We start from the raw sequence: 26,382 nt of genomic DNA on the forward strand, positions 1-26,382 counted from the left end.
GGTGTTTTAGTTTTGATTCTTTTGATGGCAAAAGTCAACAAGTTTAATAGTGAGTGAATCATTAGTCATAAAGTAGTTGAGAAGCTTGGGAAATCTAAAACAAATGCTTACTACTTGGTAATAAGATATTAATTGAGAAAGCAATTATAATAATTTAAAATTGAGAACTAAAGGGATTTGTGTACAATTAGGCAGCCACTCCAAAAATGAGGGAGAGCTTGACATTGCATCATGAAAGTTGTCCTATGGATTGAGGTTATTTAAATACATGTGTCTAGTAAAAACTGACAGTAATTGTCAAAATGCAAGTATATATAGAGACTATATGAGCAGGAGGGACAAGATTATACTCGGCCCTTCAAATGACAATCCCTTGTTCGCATTGGCATTCTTAAGCGGACTACCGTGGTATAGGATTATATCAATTTCAGGCATTGTGAACTTGTTCAAGTCAAGTTACTATGTTAGTTAAATCACATAGTCGTAAAGTGGGGGGAAAAAAAAGTAAAAAAAGTAATGTGATCTTAAGGCTGAACATATTCAAGCCAGATTATTGAGTGCCCCATTGCCCATTAATATCTAAAGGCCAAGATGTAAACCTTCTAATCCTAGTGGATGGAGAGACAAAATTATCTATTACTTTATTGTGTAGTGACCTATAATGCCTAAAAGGGTTCTGAAAGAACTAGGTGGGTAGAGGAGCATGATTACATACCCATTTCATACCCATTCATTACATTCATTCACTACCCATTTTCTACCCAAAACAGTGATGAATAAAGTCAAAAAAACTTGTAAGATCATGATAAAAATAAAAGTCTAGAAATGATGAATAAAATTTTGATAACAAAAACCATGCAAATAAATACTCAAAAAATTAACACTAACAAAATAAAGTTCTATAATTCACAATATTGGTAAATTAACTAAGTTATGTTAACTATCTACAAAATAAATAGTCAAACTCTTTAACCCACACCCATAGACAACATACCCAACTACAATGACAATCAAATTATGCAAACCCTTACTTGAGATATGAATTTGCTGAGAGGGAAGAGCAGTGAGAGAGGCAGTGTGGTGAGTGAGAGTTAGTGAGGGTGAGAGTTAGTGAGGCTGAGAGACTTAGTGAGGATGCTCTGTTTTTGGGTGAGAAGGTTGTGTATCAGGCACTTGTGTTATGCGTGTGTTATTATATACGGGCTGAGTGTTATGCGTGTGAGTTTTTATAATTTTGCCCAGTAGAACTCGAGTCTATAAGACTCGAGTTCTATGCAAATTTTAATTAAATATTGTGAGTTGATAACATGTTTTTCCCTAAGAAAATCAAGTCTTAAAGACTTGATTTTTATTTTGTGCAAAACGAGTCTTTGAGACTCGAGATCTAGGTGGTATTTTTTGTCCAACTCAGCCAGCACAAGGCGAGCACAAAGCGAGTTTCTGAGACTCGAGTTTTAATGTAGATCTCGAATTTCTAAAACTCGAGATGCTACTTTCTATTATTCTTTCAAACGTTGCCTAACTTACTACATAGAAGCACCTCACATAGGCATTCCCTCGTGTTCTCTTTTTTAACGATAGTCCTTGTTGGAATGCTTGGACTTTACACAAGTGAATAGAAACGAAAGCAAGACACGTGTGCGTGCCAACTCACAAAACTGAGCCAACGAGTCCTATTCTGGATTTTGCCGCGTTAAAAGGAAACCCACTCTGGATTTCGCCGCAACCGACTCTGGATTTTGCCGACCTAGTTTGCTATATATACCCACCCAACCCTCTCATATTTCATCACTTTTTTTTTTTAATCGTAAGATATTCTTCAATAAACTTAAATTTTATTCTCGTTATCGATTACGATGATATCTCCATCTTTCAATACGTCTATGATTGCTTTCAGAGATTCAGGTTTTCTTTGTTACGAATCGGATTTGATTTTGTTGGTGCTATCTTGTGGAAAAGAGCTTTAATGGATTTATGTTTATACTTGCAAATTAGGGTTTTGTTTTTTCAATACCTGGCGATTTTCTAGGTTTTCTTTCAAGAAATTGCAAAGGGATTTCAGATCTATATGGATTTATCTTGTATACGTTGGTGATCAGTGATCGATCTGTTTTTAAGCTGTCAGAGTTACCTGGATTTATGTTAATACTTGCGAATTAGGTATTTCTTTCAATACCTTGGCGGTGATTTTCTAGGTTTTGTTTCAAGAAATTTCAGGAATTTCAGAATTATATGGATTTATCTCTCTGGTTTTCTATGGTTAACCTGGGTTTCGTTCAAGAAGCTGGTCATCCTTTTTTTTTTTTTTTTTTTTTGCAGAGGGAGACGGTATTGATTTATTGCTTTATTGTGTATGCCTCTTGTGGAAGAGAGTTTTCCTTTCAGAACTATATGGATTTATCTTCTATCGCAACTCCTGCTATTCTGAGTTTCTGTTTCCGTGGCAGGGTTTGATTTGGGTATAAGTTATAGGGATAATTTAATCCGTTCCAATACTTGCCCTGTGACTGCTTTTATGACTGCTTGTAGGCTTTGGTTTTCAAGGGGACTATAAATTCTGGTTCACTCTGTAAGGGGTTGAAACTAACATTGGTAACACCTTCTTATTTGTGTGTGCTTTCTGGGAAATACATATCATAATCTTAGATTGTTGCTGATTGATGTCATAGAAAGTGGGTGAGAAGATAGTGTTCTTAGTCTGAAGTATTCTGGATTCATATTTATCAACTGAGGTGCATATGCTTTTTCAGAAGCTGGAGATGTTCGTTTTGTAGTTTTGTGAGGACAATTTTTTTATCATTTTAATCTTGATATGTGTACAGCTTTCAAAATTGTTTAAAAAAAAAAAATGATGTCTTTATCTATTTATTTTTTATTTATAAGTCTTTAAATATACTGTTCGCTACTATACATTCTCTATTATATCCATCCTATAGATTTTGGTCCTCAGCAGCTATTTTAAGGTGCTTGCATCATAGTTCTTTCGATAAAATTTTGAAAGGTTTGCATCATAGTTCGTAACCTTAGATTGTTGCTAATTAATTTCCTAGTTGTAGAAAGTGAGTGGGTAGATACTGTCATTGTCCAACCAAGTCCATTTTCAGGCTGAAGTTTTCTCCATTTTGGACTCATATTTGAGTTCTGAGTGACATGCTTCTGTATAAGTACGTGATGTCTATTTTGTTGTTTTATGTGGACAATGTTTGATTATTTATCTTGATCTGTCTACAGGAGTGGAAACTGATTTGGACTTTCTTGTACTTGAGCAGTTGAGTTTGTGTTGAAGTCTTAAATCTTTCTCAAACTTAAACTGTGTAGACTACAACAATAAGAAAACTCGTATTGTCTTGAATTTTACATTTTGCTTATAAGTCCTTTAATATTGTGTTCCCACTAACTGTGATATTATACTATTCCTTGTTCAATTTATTTATAGGTTTTGGTCCTCGATAGCTGTTTTAAGGCATGATTCCTTATTGTTGGCTCGCTAGGAATTATGAGTTTTAAAAAGTTAAAATAACATTGTAAAAAAAATACCGATGCTTCCATTATGTGTATTTTAGGATCCATTTGTTCGGCTTTAACTAATCCCAGTATTACTTGGCATTTTTGTTCCAGTTCCTTTTTCTAACTGCCATCTACATGCACTTATTTCAACTTTTAAGAACCTAAGATCTTCAATTTTGTCATTGGGCAGTCATATAAGATAAGAGCTGCCAGCTTTAAAAATGGTTGTTTGAATGTCAGAAAAATATAAGATTTACCTTGTATGGAAGAGTTCTTCTATTCGTTATGCAACTTTTGCAATTGTTTTTCTTTTGTTGCTTGGCAGCTTAAGGCTTGTTGTTCTTGTTGACAACTTAAGTGATGGAGTTTAGTTTGGCGATAAGCAATCTTTTCTTTCCCCCTTGTTTTCTTTATTCTCTCCTTCAATTATATGAATTATAAAGATATTTTTCCATAGTGTTTTCTAATATTGGGCAATATATGCTTTTTTTAGGATTTGGTTTCCTTGGGGATTATAAATTTCAGTCTCACTCAACAAGGGTTTGAAAGTTCCATTAAAATTCTTGTCTTGCTTTCTAGTTCAAGTTTAGTCATTGTATTTTGGCAAGCTTATATCTAATTCGTATGTGGTAATACCTTTTATTAGTGTGGGTAGTTCCTGTGGTGATTTGCATGAGTTGGGCTTTGAATTTTCATCATAGTCAATATCGATTTATTGTCATTGGCAGATTGATAAGATAAGATTTGCATGCCTTAAAAATAGCTGTTCTCTAAATACAAGGGAAGTTTAGGTCTGTGCTTCCTTATACCTACTGGATAGGTTAGTTGGTTGGGTTTCAAAGTTATGTAGTTTTCTCTTGTATTGTTGGATCATGCTCTGGGATAGGGGGGTTTTAATGATTTTGTTACCCCTAAATTAATCTGTTTAATATATGTAGGTATGGTATGTCTACTTGGGGTGGAGTTTGACGAGGACCTAAGGCAATAATCTTTCTTTATCAGTTGATTTCACTATTCTCTTTATAATAGCTTTTTTTAGTTTGTTGGCCTGCAACTTCATTTTGTTAATTGAAGTCTTGCTATTTGTTGTCTATTTCATCATTGATGTCATTTATATTAGCCTACAACTAAAGGTTTATTATATCTTGCTATTTGTTGGTAGTCAGAATTCTTGAATCTTGATGTGTCTACAGATGGGGAAATTGTGATTTACAATCTTGATGTTTCTACAGGGGAAATGGTGATTTAGTTGCGCAACAAAGTGAAGTCTTGAATTTTTATACGAGGATCTAAGGCAATAATTTCTTTTTATCAATTTATCTCATCATTCTCTCCCTAACACGTGAAGTTCTACTTGAATGTTTCTCTAGTTTGTGCTAAACAATGGAGTTTCATTATGTCCTGCTATCTATTGCTAATTCAAAGACTTTACTCATGATGTGTCTATAGGTGGAAAAATTATAATTTACTTTTTTAGCGAGTGTGTAAAAGTCTTTCGATTATCATTCTCTTTTGTTTTCACGTTCTTTTACCCTTGAACATGATCTTGTCCCTTGTTCAATTTATTTTATGGACTTTGTTTCTTTGCAGATTTTTTAAGGTATGTATGTTGGATCAACGTCTACTTTTCTAGATCAATTTGATCGTCTTTATTAGGAGCCCAAATATTCATACTATCTCTTCCCTTATTGTTGTCTGGCAGGTTATTATTTATCAGATTTTTTAAGGTATGTATGTTGGATCGATGTCTACTTTTCTAGATCAATTTGATCTTCTTTATTAGGAGCCCAAATATTCATACTGTCTCTTCCCTTATTGTTGTCTGGCAGGTTATTATTTATTTTTTGATAAATAACGTAAGAACTTTTTATTAAGGAATAGCCAACCTAAGTACACTGGAAATGGACTATTGTGGCAGAAATTAGTAACCTAAATTACAATGATCAAGAAGAACAGGAAGGGACAAGGAAGTGCATGAAGGTAAAACTAAGCCCCATTCAAGGAAAGTATGGAAGAAAAAGGACTGGCAGGTTATTATGTGTTCCAAGTTTTTAAAATTCAATTTGTAAATGAAAATTGCTGACTTTAATAAACTCCAGCATTGCTCATTACGATTGTCCTGATTCCTTTTTCTATTGCCATCAACTTGCACTCATGACAACTTTTGAACTTAAGATCATTTTTTTCTATTGCCATTAGCTTTGGTCTATATTGTGAAAAATAAAGAATAAATTGTGATTCATTATTGGGCAACCATATATGTTTAATATTTGCATTCTTTAAACATGGCTGCTCCTTAAATTCCAGAACAGTACATGTCTATGCTTCCTTGTGTCTTTTGTATGGGTTTCAAAGTTATAACTTCTATGGATGTGGTTTGTGTGGTTGGATTGTCTTGGGGGGGGGGGGGGGGGGTGATATTTTGGTGCTTATGGCTCTGTTGCCCCCATTCTTGTGTTTAAACAATTTCATGTTGTATATCTACTTGGGTGGCAAAGTTTGTTGGGGGACCTCAGGTAATAAGCTCTCTTTATGTCTTGATTTCATTATTTTTTTTTTTCTTAATTTGAAGTTTTAAGTATTGGAGTGAGATATGTATGAGTTAGAAAAGCAATTTGTTGGACTGACATTGGGTTGAGAACAGGGTTCTATTGCAGCTGTGTTTTAGTTTTCGCTTTTGATCCTAATACTCCCTTAACTACTTGCTTGACCCTTAAGAGGTTTTTGGTTTTCTGTTATATATATATATATATATATATATATATATATATTCTCTTTCTTTGCAATCTTTAAAATAAAAAAATAAAGAATAATTATTTTAATCTACATTTTTATTATTGGAGATTGGATGTCTTGCTTGTCTACTTTGTCAGTTTTTTAATTTAAGTGGTGATGCATTTGTGGTACTTTAGCTAGGTTGATTTTGTTTGGTTTCTTCTTGATGAAACATGCTTTTGAGTAGTCTTGGTCGTTATAAAATTTTTTATTTTTTATTTTAGAAGTAAAATCTTATAATTTATAATTACCCTAAACTATGTAGCTGGAGTTGTTTTTCTAAGTTTGCTCATGTAGGTCATCTTTCACATAGCACTCGTACATTTGTCTTCTTGTCTTGTTTCTATTGATGTTTTCTTGCTTCTAGTGGAACCTGGTTATGTTGTGCTAGTAGCTCTATTTCTTGTTTGGATTGTCACATTGTCTGTATGCAGGAAGCAGGAATGTTTTTTTGGGGTGCTTCACTGCTTAAGCAGCTGAGTTTGGTGATAAACTCCCTTTTTCTTCCCCTTTGTTTCTCTCCCTCAAGCATAATAATTAAGTATACACTTGGGTTTGTGATTGAATTTCCTAGGTTTCATTTTTGAGAAGAATTATAATTCCAAGTCTTGCAAAGTGAGGATTTGATATTTCTATTGCAATTTTTCTTCCTGTCTTGTTGTGTTCTTTTATTTTTGGTCATTATGTGTCGGCAACTTCAATAATGAATTCACAGCATAATCTGGGATGGCTTATTATTGTTGTAGTCCACAATTATAATCGTAGTGTGTCTTGAATATGCTTTATGAGGGAAAGCTTTTGCTTTCTCTTCTCCTGACATTTGTGGGCTTTCTAGGAGTTACATTGGTATGCATCGTAATTTGTTAACTTGGATTGTTGCTACTTGATTTTATTGTCCCCGAATATCTGGCAACAGAGAAGAGCTTGGCTTGCTGAGTTAGAAAGGATTTATCTTTATATTTTTGCATTCTTTGAAATATTGTAGTTTTTTCATTTGTTGTTTTGCAACTCCTGTGATTCTCTGTGCATGTTAAAATTCTCTTACTTATATGTCTATAGAACTGTTTTTTCTTCTTCTTCTGCTGTACTTGGCAGTTTAAGCAGCCAAGTTTGATTAGGTTGATAAATTCTCTTTTTCTCCTGCTTTCATCATTATGTTTTGCAATCATGAGAACTCAAAAAACTTTTGGCTTGTTTAAGTTCTTTTGAAATATAAGGTTCTTTCATTTGTTGTTTTGCAACTTCTGCAATTCACATGTTAAAAATCTATTCTTTGTTTGTCTACAGGAACTAGGTTTTTTTTATTTTATTTTAATTTTGTGTGTTTGAGCTTAGCAGCTTTAATAAACTGAACTTTTTATTTGGTGATAAGCTCTGTTTGCTGCCCGCTTTCATTATTCTCTCTTGCAATCATAAGAATTATAATTTTTTTGTATTGTTTTAATTCTTTCTAATACTTGTGCTTGTAAATTATTTTCTTAGGCTTTGGTTTCCTTGACAGCCATAAATTCATGTCTCACCTAGAGAGGGCTTGAAATTTCGCTTGCGATTCTTCTTGTTTCTTTGTCTTCTCTTGTTTAAGTTTTGGTCATTCAATTTGAATGTGCTAATGCCTGTTGATGTTGAGGGACAGGTAGATTAACAAAGTTTTTGACCTTAATATGGTTGCCAGGGAAAATAATACTGCTTTTTTGGTTCATCCTATAACATGAGTTAGGCTTTCTAGGAATGACTTCGTGCATGGTTTCTTTTTAAGGCATTTGTCGAGGGACAGGTAGATTAAGAATGGTTCAGGTATGACTTCATTCCATTTATTTAATAGATTTGGGTGCGTGGTTTATTTATTTTTTTAAAGGTGTTTGTTGCAGCAAGCTTCTGTAGATCAATTTTTTTGCTACAATTTTGTAGATCAATTTGTTTCTTCTATTGGAGTATAATACATTAAGTTTACTTTCCCTTATTGTTGGCTGGCTGGTAATTATGGGTCTAAAATTCAAAACTCTTTTCTTGTTTACTTGATTTCACTTTTTGCGCATATGTCTTTTAACATATTGTTCCCTCAAAAGGAATCCTTGTTCCTTGTTGCACCAAACTTCTGTAGAGATTGATTGATGCTAAATGTGGTTTAATTTGGGGCCATTTTATGTTTGCAAGGTCATCGCTTATTTGAATGTGGTAATTTCTCTTTTTGGTATGGTGCAGGTAGATTGATGCTGATCTTGTGGTTGCCCAGGTAGAATTCTTTAGGTTATTGGTTTGTCCTGTGATTGGCATGACTTAGGCTTTTTGTGAGTCAAATTCTTTTAACTGACACATTTGGTCTTAGCATTATTATTTGTAAAAATTCTGTTCTCTTTCAATCTATGTATTTGGTTTTTGCATCATTATTTGTAAAAATGGTATGTTGATTGATTGATTTCCTGGTCATAGAAATGTTTGAGTAGATGCCATCCGTGTCGAACCAAGACTTCCCCCCCCTTTCCTTATAAAAAAACTGAAGTTTAAAATGGGGGAAAAAATTATGCACATGACATATTCATTCGATTGGTGGAAAAAAAAAAAACATTAAAAATAGTATATTTCTATTTTTACACTTGTGTAGGTTAGAAATAGTGACAAATAAAAGGACTACGACTAGAAATTTTCTTAAAAAATAATTTTTTTTTTCCTACAGATAATCTCTCGATGAAGCTGGTTATCGTTTTTTTGAGAAATTGCAGAGGGAGACGGTATTGATTTATTGCATTATTGTGTATGCCTATTGTGGAAGAGAGCTTTCCTTTTAGAACTATATGGATTTATCTTATATTGCAACTAAACTACAAGAATTTTTTGTGTCTGTGACAGGGCTTGATTTGGCGATAAGCTTCTTTTCTGTTATTTTGATGAAGAATTATAGGGATAGTTTTCTGCTTGTTTACCCATTCTAATACTTGACCTGCAACTGCTTTTCTAGGCTTTGGTTTTCAAGAGGACTATAAATTCTGGTTCAGGGTTGATACTTCCATTGCATCTCGTCTTTTATAATATTTGGTAACGCTCTCATTGGTGTGGGTTTCTAGGAAATACATATCATAATCTGGTTGCTGATTGATGTCATAGAAAGTGGGTGAGAAGATACCGTTCTTAGTTTGAACTATTCTGGATTCATATCTATCAACTGAGGTACATATGCTTTTTCAAAAGCTGGAGATGTCCGTTTTGTGAGGAAAATTTTTTATCATTTTGATGATCTTGATATGTATTGTAATTTGGAGTTGGGCTTTATTCACTTTAACAATAAATAAAACTCTTTATGTTGTTCTATTGATCTCACCTTTTTTTTATTTTTTATTTTTTTAAGTCTTTCAATATATTGTTCCCTACTATACATTCTCTATTCCATTTATTTTATAGATTTTGGTCTTCAGCAGCTGTTTTAAGGTGTTTGCTTCATAGGTTACGATTACCAAGGAGCTAATTCATTCAGAAAGATTTGCATCATAGTTCGTAACCTTAGATTGTTGCTGATTGATGTCATAGAAATTGGGTGAGAAGATAGTGTTCTTATTCTGAAGTATTCTGGATTCATATTTATCAACTGAGGTACATATGCTTTTTCAGAAGTTGGAGATGTTTGTTTTGTAGTTTTGTGAGGACGATTTTTTTTATCATTTTGATCTTGATATGTGTACAGCAGTCAAAATTGTAAATAAAAAAGAAAAAATCTTTATGTTATTCTGTTGATGTCACTTTTTTTTTTTTTTTTTTTGTAAGTCTTTCAATGTACTGTTCCCTACTATACATTCTCTATTCTATTTATTCTATAGATTTTGGTCCTCAGCAACTATTTTAAGGAGTTTGCATCATAGTTCTATTGATAAAATTTTGAAAGGTTTGCATCATTGGGTTCGATTACCAAGGAGCTAATACCTTCAGAAAGGTCTACATCATGGTTCGTAACCATAGATTGTTGCTAATTAATTTCTTAGTTTTAGAAAGTGAGTGGGTAGATACTGTCATTGTCCAATCAAGTCCATTTTCAGGCTTAAGTTTTTGCCATTTGGGACTCATATTTGAGCTAATGACATGCTTCTGTATAAGTTGGATTTAATTGTTTTATGTGGACAATGTTTGATAATTTATCTTGATCTGTCTACAGGAGTGGAAACTGATTTGGACTTTCTTGTACTTGAACAGTTGTGTTTGTGTAGAAGTCTTAAATCTTTCTCAAACTTAAACTGTGTAGTCTACAACAATAAGAGTTGAGTTTGTGTAGAAGTCTTAAATCCTTCTCAAACTTACCGTGTAGACTACAACAATATGAAAACTCATACTGTCTTGAATTTTATATTTTGCTTATAAGTCCTTTGATATAGTGTTCCCATTCACAGTGATATTATACTATTACTTGTTCAATTTATTTATAGGTTTTGGTCCTCGATAGCTGTTTTAAGGCATTAGTTTTGGTGAAGTTGGCTTTCATTTGGTTCTTGTCTATAGGAGCACGATTCCTTATTGTTGGCTGGCTTTCCTCGATCAATTTGGTTCTTGTCTATAGGAGCATGATTCCTTATTGTTGGCTCGCAGGTAATTATGAGTTTTAAAAAGTTAAAATAACATCGTAAAAAAAAACTGGTGCTTTCGTTATGTGTATTTTAGGATCCATTTGTTCAGCTTTAACTAATACCAGCATTACTCCATATTTTTGCTCCAGTTCCTTTTTCTAACTGCCATCTACATGCACTTATTTCAGCTTTTAAGAACCTAAGATTGTCAATTTTGTCATTGGGCAGTCATATAAGATAAGAGCTGGCAGCTTTAAAAATGGTTGTTTGAATGCCCGGAAAATATAAGATTTACCTTGTATGGAAGAGTTCTTCTATTCGTTATGCAACTTTTGCAATTGTAGGTGCATGTGAAAAAATCTCACTGGATATTTTTTTGGTTTGTTGTGGCAGCTTAAGGCTTCTTGTTCTTGTTGATAGCTTAAGTGATGGAGTTTAGTTTGGCGATAAGCAATCTTTTCTTTCGCCCTTGTTTTCTTTATTCTCTCCTCAATCAAATGAATTATAAAGATATTTTCCCTTTTTTTTATTTTTTATTTTTTTATATTGGGCAATATATGATTTTTTTTACGATATGATTTCCTTGAGGATTATAAATTTCAGTCTCCCTCAACGAGAGTTCAAAAGTTCCATTGAAATTCTTGTCCTTTTGTCTTGCTTTCTGGTTCAACTTTAGTCATTCTATTTTGGCAAGCTTATATCTAATTCATGTGGTAATACCTTTTATTAGTGTGGGTAGTTCCTATGGTGATTTGCATGAGTTGGGCTTTGAATTTTCATCATAGTCAATATCGATTTATTGTCATCACAGGAAATGGTGATTTAGTTGCGCAAAAGAGCGCATAGAAGTATTGAATTTTTATATGAGGACCTAAGGCATTAATCTCTTTTTATCAATTTATCTCATCATTCTCTCCCCAACATGTGAAGCTTAATGTTTTTGCTTGAATGTTTCTTTAGTTTGTGCTAAACATTGGAGTTTCATTATGTGTTGCTAGTTATTGCTAGTTCAAAGTCTTTGATCATGATGTGTCACATGAGGAAAAATTGTGATCTACTTTTGCAGCAGGAGTGTGTAGAAGCCTTTTGATTTCACGTTTTTAATCCTTGAAGAACATTATCTTGTCCCTTGTTCAATTCCTATGATGGACTTTGTTTCTTTGCTTATTTTTTAAGGCATGTACGTTGGATCGATGTGTTTGGAATTAACTTGTGTCCATGGATTTTAATCATAACTATAATCTTGAATTGTTGGTGATCATTTTGTAGCCATCAAAAGTGAGCAGATACTGTCTAACCTAGTCCATTGTTAATCTCTGCTACAATCATAAGAATTATAAGTATAATTTATTTCTTGTTTAATTTCTTTCTAATACTTGGGTATGTGATTGCTTTTCTTAGGTGTTGGTTTTATAGAGGTTTTGAAACTTCCATTGCATTTCAGTGTTGTAATGTGTCTTAATGGTGTTGGGCAGGTAAATTAGCAAAGATTGTGTCCTATATATGGCTGTCATGGGAAAATAATTCTGATATTTCTTTATCTTGTAGTGATGGGCATGAGGAGTGCTTCCTGGAATTAACTTATCTCTCTGGATTTGCATCATAATTGTAATCTTGACTTGTTGCTGATTTGATTTTGTAGTCATTGAAAATGAGAAGATGCTGTCAACATCCTGCCTAATCCTTTGTTAGTCTGAAGGTTTTGCTATTTTGGACTCAAATTCACTAAACAACAATATTCTTTTTTATAAGCTGCCAATGTTTGTTTTGTAAATTTGAGAGGGTGATGTTTGGTGTCATTGATAACAATATGTCTATAGGCGGGGAAAATTGTGATTTGGACTTTAACATACCTGAGCAGGAGTTTGTGCTGTGTTAATTGCAACAATAAGCAATCTCTTCCCTTCTCTTGATTTCTCCTTATGCTTATGAGTCTTTTAAAACATTGTTTGCCCAAACATGATACTATTTAGGGTTTTTGTTCAATTTATTTTATAGATTTTGGTGCTTGGCTGTTTGTTGCAGCAAAATTGACTTCTCTAAATCAATCTGGTATCCTACTTGAAATAAAGTTTGTTGGGGACCTAAGGCATTAATTAATCTCTCTTTATCTCTGTATGTCATTATTCTTATCGTAAAATTTGAAGTTATATGTATTGGATTAAGATATTTATGAGTGAGGAAAACAAATTGTAGGACTGACATCACACTTTTCTTTGGTTTTCGCAATTAATTCATATTGGTACTTTTCCCATTATTGTGACTTAAAAGTTTTTTATATTGATTATTGTTGTTTATCGTAACCTTTTTGCCAGTGTTTTAGATTATACTTTTGATCTTTATTCTCATGACTTTTTACTTTCCTCAAATAATAATGTTGGTTTTTTTTAAATGTTTTTTTATCCCTTGCTTGGATTTTGTGCTTCCCAGGTTACGCACTATTAGGGTTTATTTAATTCTGGGGGTGCTGAATTTGCTTGCAGTGGACCTAAGGTTTATTTGATTTTTTATTTATTATTTGTTTTTGAATGAGACATGCTTTTAAGTACTATTATGTAATTTAATATTGGCCTGAACTGTGTGGTTAGGACTCTGTATTTTTCAGTTTGCTCATGCGGGAAGTCAATGCCAATGCCACCAAGGGTGCGTCTTCTTGTCTTGTTTGTGTTGATTTTTTTGGCTTTAAGGGGAACTGATCATCCACCGTATCCAATTTGGTTTGCGACTTATTGTGTTAATACAGGGAGCAGGTTATATATATATATATATATATATATATATATATATATATATATATATATATATATATATTTCATGGTACTTTGCAGGTTAAGCCGTGGAATCTGATTTGGCAATAGGCTTTCCTTTCCTTCCTTTTTGTTTTATTTCATTTTATTTATGCTACCATGATAAGAGTTTGAAAGATAGTTTTTTATTTTCTTAATTCTTTCTAATACTTGGGTTTGTGATTGGCTTTCGTAGGAGGATTATAATTCCAGTCTCATTGAGTGAGGGTGATCAACTTCTATTGCAATTCTTGTTCCTTTTTCTTGATGGCTTATTTAAATATTTGGTCATTCTGCATTTGCAACCTCAATAATGAATTCCCAGGCTAATCCAGCAATGCCTCTTATTGGATTGGGGCAAGAATATAACTACGTGTGACTTGGGTGTGGTTGTAGAGGGAAAACAATACAGGTTCTGCTTTCTCTTCTCCTAGATTAGTTGGACCTTTTGGGACTTACATGGAATTAACATTATGTTTCTTAATTTGTGTCATATATTATGAACTGGGATTGTTGCTAATTGATATTACTGTCATCAAATATTTGGCGATAGAGGGTTTTCAGAGTTAGAATAATTTATCATGATAATAATTGGTTTCTACTAAAATATTGTAGTTTTTTATTAGTTGTTTTGCTTTCTTAGTGCATGACAAAAATCTATTTCTTATATGTTTACAAGATTTTTTTTTTTTGGTCCTTTCTCTTGCAATTATAAGATCTATACAATTTTTGGCTCGTCTTAATTTTCTATTTCATTGACCTATAATTGCTTTTCTTAGGCTTGGTTTTTTGGACTGCTACAAGTTCAGTCTCACCTAGTGAGGATTTGAAATTTTCCTTGCAATTTTTGTTCCTCTGTCTTGTTTTGTTCAATTGAATATGGTAAAGCTTCTTATTGTTGTGGGATAGGTAAATGACAAAGTTTGTGACCTTAAGATGGTTGCTGAGGGTAAATAATACAATTTTTTCGCTTTATCTTGTCTTCATTTGCATGATTTGGGGTTCCTTGGAATGACATGGATCTAAATTATGTCTTAAGTTTGCATCATAGTTCTTTTGATAAAAGTTTGAAAGGTTTGCGTCATAGATTACGATTACCAAGGAGCTAATTCGTTCGGAAAGGTTTGTATCATAGTTCGTGACCTTAGATTGTTGCTAATTAGTTTCCTAGTTGTAGAAAGTGAGCGGGTAGATACTGTCATTGCTGAACCAAGTCCATATCCAAACTGAAGTTTTTGCCATTCTGGACTCATATTTGAGCCTGAAGTTTTTGCCATGCTTTTGTATAAGTTAGTGATGTCTATTTTGTTGTTATATGTGGACAATGTTTGATTATTTTTATCTTGATCTGCCTACAGGGTTGGAAACTGATTTGAATTTTCTTGTGCTTGAGCTGGCAAGTTTGTGTAGAAGTCTTGAATCTTTCTCGAACTTAAACTGTGTAGACTACAACAATAAGAAATCTCACACTGTCTTGATTTTTCATTTTGTTTATGAGTCCTTTAATATAGTGTTCCCACTAGCTGTGATGCTATACTATTCCTTGTTCAGTTTATTTGTAGGTTTTGGTCCTCGATAGCTCTTTTAAGGCATTTGTTTTGGTGAAGTTGACTTTCCTCGATCGATTTGGTTCTTTTCTATAGGAGCACAATTCCATATTGTTGGCTGGCTGGTAATTATGAGTATTAAAAGTTAATCAACATTGTAAAAAAAAAACACAAGTGCTTGCATTTTGTGTATTTTAGGCTCCATTTGTTTGGTTTTAAATAATCCCAGCATTACTTTGCATTTTTGTCCCTGATCCTTTTTCTAACTGCTGTCTACATGCACTTATTACAGCTTTTAAGAACTTAAGATTGTCAATTTTGTCATTGGGCAGTCATATAAGATAGCAGCAGCCAGCTTTAAAAATGGTTGTTTGAATGCCAGAAAAATATAAGATTTACCCTGTACGGAAGAGTTCTTCTATTCGTTATGCAACTTTTTTAATTGTAGGTGCATGTGAAAAAATCTCATTGGGAATATTTTTTGGTGCTTGGCAGCTTAAGGCTTGTTGTTGTTGGCAGCTTTAGTGATGGAGTTTAGTTTGGCGATAAGCAATATTTTCTTTCCCCATTGTCTTCTTTATTCTCTCCTTCAATCATATGAATTATATGCCACTAAAGGTTTGAGCTTTCTACGTCCATTTGGTCATCCTGTGTTGGGAGTTTCATATCCAATTTGGTTTGCCTTATTATGTTTCTACTGAATGCAACATTTTATTTATTTATTATTTTTGTGGTATGCAGCTTAAGCAGTGGAGTCTGATTTGGCAATATGCTCTCTTTTTCTCCCTTTTATGTTACTTCCTTTTCCTTTGCTACAATCATAAGAATTTGAAGGATAATTTTTTCTTGTTTTAATGCCTTTCTAATAGGGTGTGTGAATGCTTTTCCTAGGAGAGTTACAAGTTCTAGTCTCCTGAGTGAGGTTTTGAAACTACTATTGTAATTTTTGTTCCTTTTACTTGTTTCATTTAATTTTGGTCATTTTGTGTTGGCAACTGCAGTAATGAATACCCAGTTTAAGCCACTGATGCCTCTTATTGGTGTGGAGCAGTAATATAGCCATGTGTGACCTGAATTTGGTTGTAGAGGTAAAACAATACAGGTTTTTCTTTCTCTTCTCTTAGCAGTAGTTGGACTTTTTGGGAACTACAAGGAATTCACTTTATATATCTGGATTTGTGTCATAATTTGTTAAGTTGGACTGTTGTTGATTTTTTTCTGTGTCGCCAAATATCTGGCAATAGGGAAGAGTTAGGCTTTCGGTGTTATAAGTATTTATTTTATATTTGTTGGATTATATTTATACCGAAATATAGTAGTTCATTTATTGGTTGTTTTGAAATTCTTAGTGCATGTTAAAAATCTATTCCTCAAATCTACAGGAACCAGTATTTTCTTTTTGGGTACTTAGCAGAAGTGGTTGAGTTTGATATAGTGATGAGCTCTCTTTTCGTCCCGCTTTCATCTCTCTCTTGCCATCATAAGAATCATACAATTTTTGGCTCTTTTAATACTTTATAATATCTGGGCCTGCTTTTGTTAGGCTTTGCTTTTCTGGGCAGCCATAAATTCAATGTCCCACCCGGTGAGGGTTTGAAATTTCCCTAGCAATTACATTTCCTCTGTCCTGTCTTGTTTAATTTTTTTTCTCATTCAATCTTAATAAGGTAATGCCTCTTATTGTTGTGGGGCAGGTAAATTAACAAAGTTTGTAGCCGTGCCAGGGAAAAATAATAGAGGCTTTTGCTTTATCCTGTAATGATTTGCATGTGCTGGGCTTTGTAGGAACGGGTCAAATTTATGTCTCTAGAATTGCATTATCATTTGTAACCTTAGATTGTTGCTGGTTGCTTTCCTTGTCGTAGAAAGTGAGTGGGCAGATACTGTCAATATCAAATCAGGTTCATTTTCAGTCTGAAGTTTTTGCTATTTCTGGTCTCATATATGAGCACTGATTGACATGTTTCTTTATAAGCTGTAGATGTCCATCTTGTTGTTTTGTGTGGACAATGTTGATTATTTTAATCTTGATCTATCTACAGCAGGGGAAATTGAGTTGGACTTTCTTGTAGTTGTGCAGCTGAGTTAGTATAGAAGTCTTACTTTTTTTGAACTCGGCTGCATTGACTGCAACAATAAGAAAGCTCTTTTTTAATTTTTGGTTCTTGAATTTCACATTTTTGCTTATAAGTCCTTTAGTATAGTGTTCCTACTAACATGACACTATACTGTTCCTTGTTCAATTTACTTATAGGTTTTGGTCCTCGACAGCTCTGTGACGGCATTTGTTTTTGTGAAGTTGGCTGTTTTAGATCGATTTGGTTCTTGTCTGTAGGAGCACAATCCCTTATTGTTGGCTTGCTGGTAATGATAAGTTTAAAAATTCAATTAACATTGTAAATGAAAATTGGTGCTTGCATTGTGTGTTTTTAAGGCTTCATTTGTTTGGTTTTAACTAATTATAGAACTACTTAACATTTTTGTCCTGGTTCCTTTCTCTATTGCTGTCTACTTGCACTTCTTACTACCTTTAAGAACCTAAGGTATTCAATATCATCATTGGGCAGTCATATAAGATGAAAGCAGCCAGCTTCAAACATGGTTGTTTTGAATGTCATCAATTCTAGTCGTTTTTGCAACTTTTGCAATTTTGGGTCCATGTGAAAAATTCTCACTGGATATTTTTTGGTGCCAGGCAGCTCAAGCAGTAGAGTTTGGTTTGGCGATAAGCTTCCTTTTTCCTCCCTTCTTTTCTTTATTCTATGCTACAATCAAATGAATTATAAGGATATTTTTCCAATTGTTCTAATTCCTTCTAATACTTGGGACATGTATGCATTTCTTAGGATTTGGTTCCCTTGAGGATTATAAATTCTAGTCACACTCAATGAGGGTTTGAAACTTTCATTTGAATTCTTGTTCCCTTGTCCTGCTGACTCATTCGATTTTTAGTCATTATGTTTTGGCAAGCTGATATATGATTTTTTTTTAGTAGTTACATTTATTGGTGTGGGCAGATCATGTGCCGTGGTGATTGGCATGAGTTGGGCCTTTTGGGCATTACATGAAGAATTTGCATCATAATCAGTAGTCTTAGGTTATTGCCGATTGATTTCCTCATCATAGAAAGTGAGTTGGCAGATCTTGTCAATTTTGAACCAAGTGGTTAGTCTGAAGTCTTTGTTATTCTGGACTCTGCACTATTTGAGCACTAAGCAACACATGTGCCTTTATAAGTTGGTGATGATCTCTTTGTGGTTTTATGAACACAATGTTGATAATTTTAATTTTGATTGTTTAATGGAGGCAAAACTGATTTTGATACCTGTATTTATCTTGTAAAGATGAGTTCTTTGAAAGAAAGTTTTTATGGCAACTTCTGCTATTTTGAGTGCTAAAATCTCAATCCTGACATGTCTACAGGTAGCAGAACTGTTTTTGGACTTATGGAGGAAATTAGATTCTGCAATAAGATCTCTTTTCCTCCTGTTAGTATCTGCCTGTGATGGTTTGAAACTTCCATTGCAATTCTTTTCCTTTTGTAATACAGTGTTGTTTAGTTTTGATCATTCTGATTGGGACAACTCATCTCTTATTTATATGGGTCAGGTAGATTGACAGTGACGGTGATCCAAATTTGGTTGTGGAGGTAGAATAATACTGGTTTTTGCTTTGCCCTGTGATTGGCAATAATTTGGCTTTATAATATATCCGATCTGCATGCTTTAAAGACTTGCTGTTCTCTAAATGCCTGAGAAGTGTGAGTATCTGCTTCCTTATGTACACTCTATAGGTGAGTTTGTAAGGTCTCAAAGTTATATAGTTTCTCTTGTATTGTTGGATCGTGATGGATCCAAAAAAAGAAAAAAGAAAAAAATAATTAGATGTATAGACAAAGTAAATGGAAGTAAACTTAATAAATTTAATAGTGTTTTATTTATAGGACCCAATATGTATAATGACTCTTAATTTTTTTTTTAAAGTGAAAGCATAAATAAATAAAGAGATTATATTATTTTTAAAAATAAAGCAATAAAGTGGTCTTTTTGTAAATAAAGACACATATTGAGTATTTTTTAAAGTATGATCCTTTGAAGAAGGGTCCTATTAAATCGCTCTTACTATTCCCAATCCCATCCATGATTGATATTTATCTCACCTCTACTATTCCTGTTAAATCACTTTTCCTTTTCTCCATTACTCTTTTTCAGTTATTTCTTTCTTCCTTGTCAGTGGGCCTTTGTGAACTCCCTTCCCATCATCTTTTCTTTTCTATTTTTTTTTTCTTTTTTCCCTTTTCACCGTGCTTCTCTGCCAACATTTTCAAGTTTTCAGTGTTTTTATTTTTATTCTTATGTTATATATTATTTGGTCTCATAAAAAAATAGCACATGAAATATATTGTCACCTTTCGACTTGCTGCAAACAATTGTCACCTTTTGACTTGCTGCAGTAAATCCAATGACTTTCTTTCCTGAGTAAATAATTCTTGTAGAAGAGCAGAACCTTAATTTGGAACTTCCATCACTGTTTTTGCAGGGAAAAAAATGGTACAAAAGGTAAGTATAAATTGAGGTTTTGAATGGAAGATGGCCGTTGTAGTAAATTTCACAACTACCTAGGATCACGCTGTTTCAGATTTCTATGAATTGGCTGAAAGAATTTTAGGCAGTGTTTATTGATAAAAGTTGGCAGCTAACGGTCCCTGCTTAAGTGTTTTTTCTTTTAATGTAACGGTTCACTAAAGCATTTTTCTTTCAATAGGGAAGGAATGCAACACTTGATTTTTTAAATCCCGAAGACCCAAAAGGCAAAACCTTTTGCTTTTTCTTCTGTATTTTTTGACTGGTAACATGGCAGATTTCTAATTGGTTTTTTTTTTCCTACATGTCAGCACATCCTTAATTGTAGGGACTTACTTTCTCTCAGATTTTGCTATTATATATAGTATTTGATATGATATGATATTTAGTTTGTCAGCCTGCAATGCATTTCTTGGCATTGGTTTATGAAAAGAGTAGATAGATTTAAATTTTCTTCTTCATTTGACTAGTGGAGGTTTAAGTATTAGATTAAGGTATTTTTGAATTCCTATTCACCGGGTAACATTGGATTTTGATCATGCTTCTTGTTGGTATTGGACAGGTAGATTCCTCTTATTGGTGTGGGGTAGGTAGATTGATGCCGGCGCTTTTGTTGCCAAGGGAAAATTATATAGGTTATTGGTTTGTCCTGTAATTGCCATTAGTTGGGGTTTTCTGTGAATGAAATGCTTTTAACTTACGTTTTTGAATTTTGCATCATTATTCATATAATATGTTGCTGATTGATTTCCAATTCAAAGCAAATGAGTGAACAGATGCCATCAAGACTTCTTTATAAGCTGGTGATGTTTATTTTGTGGTTGTGAAGAGTACTTTCCTAGCTCCCACAATTGTTTTGTATGTTGAAACAAAAATGATTGATTATTTAAACTTGATATGTATGCTGGAGAGGAAATTGTGATTTTGGCTTTGTTGTACTTGAGCAACAGAGTTTTTGTAAAAGTCTTGCTTAAAAATGGTGCTTGAACTGTGTAATCGAATGCGACAATTGAAAATTCCTTTTATTCTTTCGTCTTCGTTCTTCTCTTATTAATCTTTTGATATACTCTTCCTCGAATATGTCTACTATTCATGGTTGTTCAATTTGTTTTATAGATTTCGGTGCTAGGCTACTTTTCAAGGCATTTTTTGCAGCAAATTTGGCATCTAGGTCAGTTTGGTTCTCTTGTATGGGAGGTTAAATGTGTAAACTTTCATTTCCCTTATTATAACTTAAAAGGCTTATATATTTTTTTGTTAAGTAACATAAATGGCTTATATTGACTATAGTTATTTATCATTTAACCTTTTTGCTTTTGTATTTTAGATCGACAGTAATTTCCTCTTTAACTACTTGCTTGACTCTTTATTCTTATTATCTTTTGCTCTTTTTTTTTTTTTTTTTTTCAGGACACATGTCAGTTTGTATTCTTAGGATTGTGTGTATTGTCTGTCTGCATTATGTGGATTTATCTATTTGTTTGGGTATGATGTATTTCAGATGCACTTGTGGTGCCTTCACTAAGGCTAGTTTGATTTTGTCTATTTTCAATCATACATATGATTTTGTGTTTTGAGTAGTGTTGCTCTTTTCTTTCCTCTTTGATTTTTTTATATTTTTTTTATTATGATTTTTTAAAGTTAGAGTTCTCCGGAATTGTAGCTTTGGAATGCATGTATTTTCAGTTTTCTCTTGTGGGAAATTAATGCCTGCACAACTGAGGGATTGCACTTTCATTCCGTGCTTGTGCATTTGTCTTAGTGTCTTGTTTCTGTTGTTAATCTCTGCTTCTAGTGATACTTGCCCCATATCTAATTTGGATTTAATCTGGCATTGCTACTTATTGGTTACAGGAAGTTGGATTTTCCTACCATTGGGCAACTTAAGTAGTGGAGTTGATTTGGCAATAAGATCTCTTATCCTCCTCTTTTTGTTTTTGTCTCCTATAATGATTAGAATTATAGGGAAGAACTTCTTGATTTAATTCTTTCTAATATTTGGGCCTGTGATTGCTTTTCTAGGCTTCAGTTTTTGAGTGGATTATAAAGCTTTCTTACAATTACATGGATTTAACTTTTGTCTCTGGATATCGTAGATTTTTATTTATTTATTGATATCCTAATAACTGAATAGGAGTAGCCAGATGCATCCCATGTTGAACCAAGTTTTTTATTAGTCTGAAGATTTTACAACTATATACTGGAGCATCATGTGTTGTGTAACACCTTATTTCTTTCTTGTACCTTTTAACCTTTTGTTTATAAGTATATGAAGTTTTTCCCTTGAATATGATCCTGTTCCATTTTAATTTATTTTGGTGATTTTGGTACTTGGCAGTTTTTAAGGAGTTTGTTGCTGCAAAATTGGTTTTATAGATTGATCTGGTTTGTCTTCTTTAGTGGCACAAATAAGAAAATTTTCCTTTCCCTTATTGTTGGGTGGTTGATTCTTGTATTGTTTGCATTTCAGTCTGCATTTCTGTAGTCATTACTGATTCCAGCAGTACTCAGCATGTTTGTTAGTGCCGTCTACTTGAACTTTTTACAACTTTTTAGAAGTTAAGAAACCTCTTGTGGTTTTGGGAGCTTTGGTTGATATGATGATTTATTGTCTTTGGTTAATTATGTAAGATAGCTATAGCTTGGTTTAAACTTGTCTGCTATTTAAATGCCTTTAAAGTATAGGTTTATGCTTCCATATGAGTTGGGCTTTCTGGGAATTACATTTGGGCTTTCTGGGAGTTAAATGGAGAACTTGCATCATAATTTGTAATCTTATGTTATTGTCGAACCAAGTTGATGTCTTCAGTCTTTGTTATTCTGGACTGTATTATATGAGCAATGAGTAACACATGCGTCTTTATAAGCTGGTGGTGCTCTCTTTGTGGTTTTATGAACGCAATGTTGATAATTTAATTTTGATTGTTTACAGAAGGTGAAACTGATTTTGACTTTCTTGTATTTATCTTATAGAGATGAGTTCTTCCTTTTTTTTTTTTCTTTTAATTTTTTTTTTGTCTACTTCTGCAATTTTAGGAGTGTGTTAAATCTCAATCCATACATGCCTACAGGAAGCAGAATTTTTTTGGACTTAATGGCGGAAGTTTGATTCTGCAATAAGATCTCTTTACCTCATCTTAGTTTCAGCCAGTGGACCTAATGGCACTTGTTTCTTTTTCTACTACCATCTACTTGCACTTGTCACAATTTTTTAGAACTTGAGATTTCAATTCTTCATTTGGTCAATATGGTGATTTATTGTCATTAGCAGCCATATAAAATAAAAAGATATGCATGCTATAAGGACTTGCTTTTCTCTAATGCTATGTTTGGATGTTGGAAAAAGGAGGGGAGTAGAGTAGAGGGAGGGAGAGTAATTAAATTACCTTGTTTGGACGTTTTTTAAGGAAGGAGGGGAAGGGATTTGTGGAGAGGTTTGAACTACTTCTAACCCCTCATTTTTAATTCCCCCAAATTGGAGAGATTTGGAGGGAGAGTGGAGGATAAAAATGTTTGACCAAATGAATTACCAAATTTGCCCTTACTATATTAACAAAATAACAAATGAAAAGACTAATTATTCTCTTCTCCCTTACTTAATTTTAAAAACATCCAAACAAGGTGGAGGATAACCATTCCTCTCTCCTCTCTTCTCCACCACTCTCCTTCCCTCTACTCTTCTCTCTCTCAAAACTTCCAAACATAGCATAAATTCCATGAAGTGTGGGGCTGTGCTTCCTTATGTCCACTCTATGGTTGAATTGGTAGGGTTTCAAAGTTACATAGTTTTCTCTTGTATTGTTGGATCATTATGTCCTGCTGTTTGTCATTGGTCTGAAGTCTTGAATCTCGATGTGTCTACTACTGGAGGGGAAATAGTGATTTACTTGCGCAGCAGTGTGTAGAAGTCTTTAATCTTTCTTGCTCTTAGGTTATAAGAAAACTTTTTTGGTGTCATGTTTTTTTTCTTTTGGTGGGCATATCCAGATTGTGAGGATATCCAATTTGGAGTCTCATGGAAAGTGATGCTATTATGTTGTTGGATTGTTCTTTGCTTAAGTGCCATGTGTCCTATGAGATTGCCTTACAAGGACAAACATTATCAACAAATGGTGTAAATTTGATTGAAGTGGAGAGAACTAATAATATCTCAGTTCCCATGGATAAATTACTTGCTTTGGTTTACAATTTACAATTTATGCTCCTTTGCATTGAATGGTGTATTGTGTTCATGCGAAAGATATTTCTTTTGTTTGAATTTTTTTTGTCTGTTTTATGCAGCTGTGTTTGGCGTTCCTTCTTTCATGCTTCCTTTAATATTTTATTTTTTAAATGCAGTATATGTCTATATGTAATTATTCTAAATATTATGCCGAAGTTTTGCTATATTTCAAATGAGTGGATCATGGACATTTGGTTTGAAAAATTGAGAATTCCTTGGAAATTATTTGTCTATATTTCAAAATTGTGTGTAGTCATGAAAAATGTCCACTCAGGAAATTTAGGCTCGGGAACGAACATCCTGGTTTTTGTTTATTTTTGTAGAATTCTTAAACTGAGGCTTCTTTCTTTGGCTAAGCATGATGTGATTGTAGTTATGCTTTGATTCCTAGTGTCATGTACTTCATTGGTTATTTTTGATTCTTGCAATCTGTTTTTATGAAAGTAGCACTTATCTTTCATTGATACCCCAGGTCCATTGAAGGTTCAATTTTGTGGTTAGTCTTTTGAAAGATGGTTTCAGTGAAGTGGGATCGGGTTTTGTGCAGTGGTGCTTTGGTTAGTTTTAGTATTTAGCAAGAGATTTTTTTCCTTGCCCATTTACGTGGTATGCTATCTTTTGTTGGGGATCTTTCTATTTTCTTTGACCTCATATGTGGTTCTGCTCTCCGAGGCATCAGTATGTGCCATGCTCTATAAATTTTGTGATTTTATTGTCTTATATTTTCTTTCATTGAACAAAACAGTATCTTTTATCTTGTAGAGACACAGCTCAGAAGTTTTATTGGGAGCTTGTCAATATTTGCTCCCTTACTCTATCTAGCATACATTATTTGACATCTTGGTGCTCTTTTGAGCTTAAAATAGTATTAATTGTTATATCTCTTCCGTTTGAATTTGTTCTTTGGATCTGCAACGGCTACTTTTGTAGGTGTTTCACGCAGAGTGCTTGGAGCAGGTTTTGCAAGTTCTTGCCCGGTGTGCTTGGCTAAGTTGTAGATATTTCTCACTTAAGTGATTCTTGGATTCATTTAAAAAAAAAAAAATGTATTGCTGTTCTAAACCTCATTCTTTGGGGAATTAACTATGTTGTAACCGGTTCTGTAAGTTGTTTTGTCTTATAATATTTTGTTTTGGATTGGACTATGAGGAAATAAATTTTTGGGCTCTTGGTACATATGTGACCTTTAGTGGATTTTGTTTCTGTTGGTTCTGGGGAATGGGCAGTTTTAGCAGGCTTATTATATGGTGTGCTAGGTTAGCCATTTGATATACTGCTCATGGAAATGCTATATATGAATCATCTTCATATAGTGAGTTTGTAAATGAAGTAGTGGATGCCTTCCTTTGTTTCCTGATTTATGTGAGAAATCTGTATGCCTTTATCAAAACCAAGGAATCGTAAATCTATGTAAAAGTCTGATGTTTGGTATTTTTTTTGCCCTTTATTAATGGATTAACTCAGTTGACTGTTACCTCTATGGATTTTGGAGTGATATTACAGCCAATTTCACTGGGGTTTTCAAGATTTGTTTTTGGGGGGATTTTGAGCAGGGTGGGGTGGTGTTGAGCTCAGTGGCGGCTCCACTTGTATGTGAGGGTGGTCTCACTTGCCAATCTTTTTTTTTTACTTGGCAAAAAAAATTATATAAATAATTTGTTCTGTGAGTACCTGAATTGAGAATATTTATTTACTTACAAAAATAAAATAAAATTATATACTAGGTTAATTTTGACCATCCTAATAAAAATGTTAAATACCTTGACTTAAGAATCATCAGAATTTGAGTTTAACAAAAATAAGAGTAATGTTATATCCATAATATTTTTACAATAAATATTTTCACAATAAAAATTATGTGGTAAGTTATTACTAATTATAATTTGGGTTCAACATTAACATGTTATCCACCAATAACAGCTTGTGGCATAATTTGTTGTGAAATTGTTGTGATCACTTTATTATTATCATTTTAGCATTTTCAATTTTTAATTTCCACTTTATTTCTTATTAGTCTTTTTTTTTTCCTGTCACTTTGTTAGTATAGAAAAATTGTAATATTTAATGTATTTGTGGGTTTTTTTTTTTTTTGTGAACTTAATATATTCAAGTTGTCTCTTTATTAGATTTTGTATAGTTTAAATTTCTTAGTGACCACCCTAAAAAAAATTTCTAGAGTTGCCACTGGTTGAGCCATCTTTGAATCATTTATGATCAAACCATTTTAAAGTCATTTTAAAAGCCATTTTGCGAGTATTTTAACTTTGATCCCTAAAATATTATAATATTCTTTGCTCTAATTTTTTATTTATAGAATTTTAAGGTTTTTATTTTTAATTTTTTTTTATGGAATTTAATGTTGTTTGTTGTAGTAAGGTTTGGTTTCTCTAAATCAATTTGGTACTCTTCTATAGG

General features: G+C 33.2%; 2 long non-coding RNA genes across 10 annotated transcripts in view; one reads left to right on the plus strand and one right to left on the minus strand.

Moving 5' to 3' along the window:
• The window catches only part of LOC142643032 (uncharacterized), an 88,873-nt gene extending 86,777 nt beyond the window's left edge, over positions 1 to 2,096 (minus strand). The window contains exon 1 of the long non-coding RNA XR_012845811.1: positions 2,015 to 2,096. This is a non-coding gene — a long non-coding RNA (uncharacterized LOC142643032). The remainder of the gene's footprint in view (positions 1 to 2,014) is intronic.
• Positions 1,817 to 25,141, plus strand: LOC142643031 (uncharacterized). Of its 9 annotated transcripts, none has more exons than XR_012845804.1 (13): positions 1,817 to 2,160; positions 2,320 to 5,487; positions 7,955 to 9,447; positions 9,679 to 9,867; positions 10,692 to 10,851; positions 13,260 to 13,322; positions 13,418 to 13,472; positions 13,812 to 16,250; positions 17,417 to 17,526; positions 18,586 to 18,670; positions 18,772 to 18,955; positions 20,862 to 20,916; positions 24,440 to 25,141. It is a non-coding gene; the product is annotated as an uncharacterized LOC142643031 (long non-coding RNA). The 9 variants fall into 9 exon arrangements; XR_012845806.1 differs by having other exon boundaries at positions 7,955 to 9,011; positions 9,130 to 9,447; positions 18,586 to 18,955; XR_012845807.1 differs by having other exon boundaries at positions 7,955 to 8,515; positions 8,957 to 9,447; positions 18,586 to 18,955.
• Positions 25,142 to 26,382: the final 1,241 nt, after the last annotated feature.

The sequence above is a fragment of the Castanea sativa genome, chromosome 7 (assembly GCF_040712315.1).
Source record: "Castanea sativa cultivar Marrone di Chiusa Pesio chromosome 7, ASM4071231v1".
NCBI classification, from domain to species: Eukaryota; Viridiplantae; Streptophyta; class Magnoliopsida; order Fagales; family Fagaceae; genus Castanea; species Castanea sativa.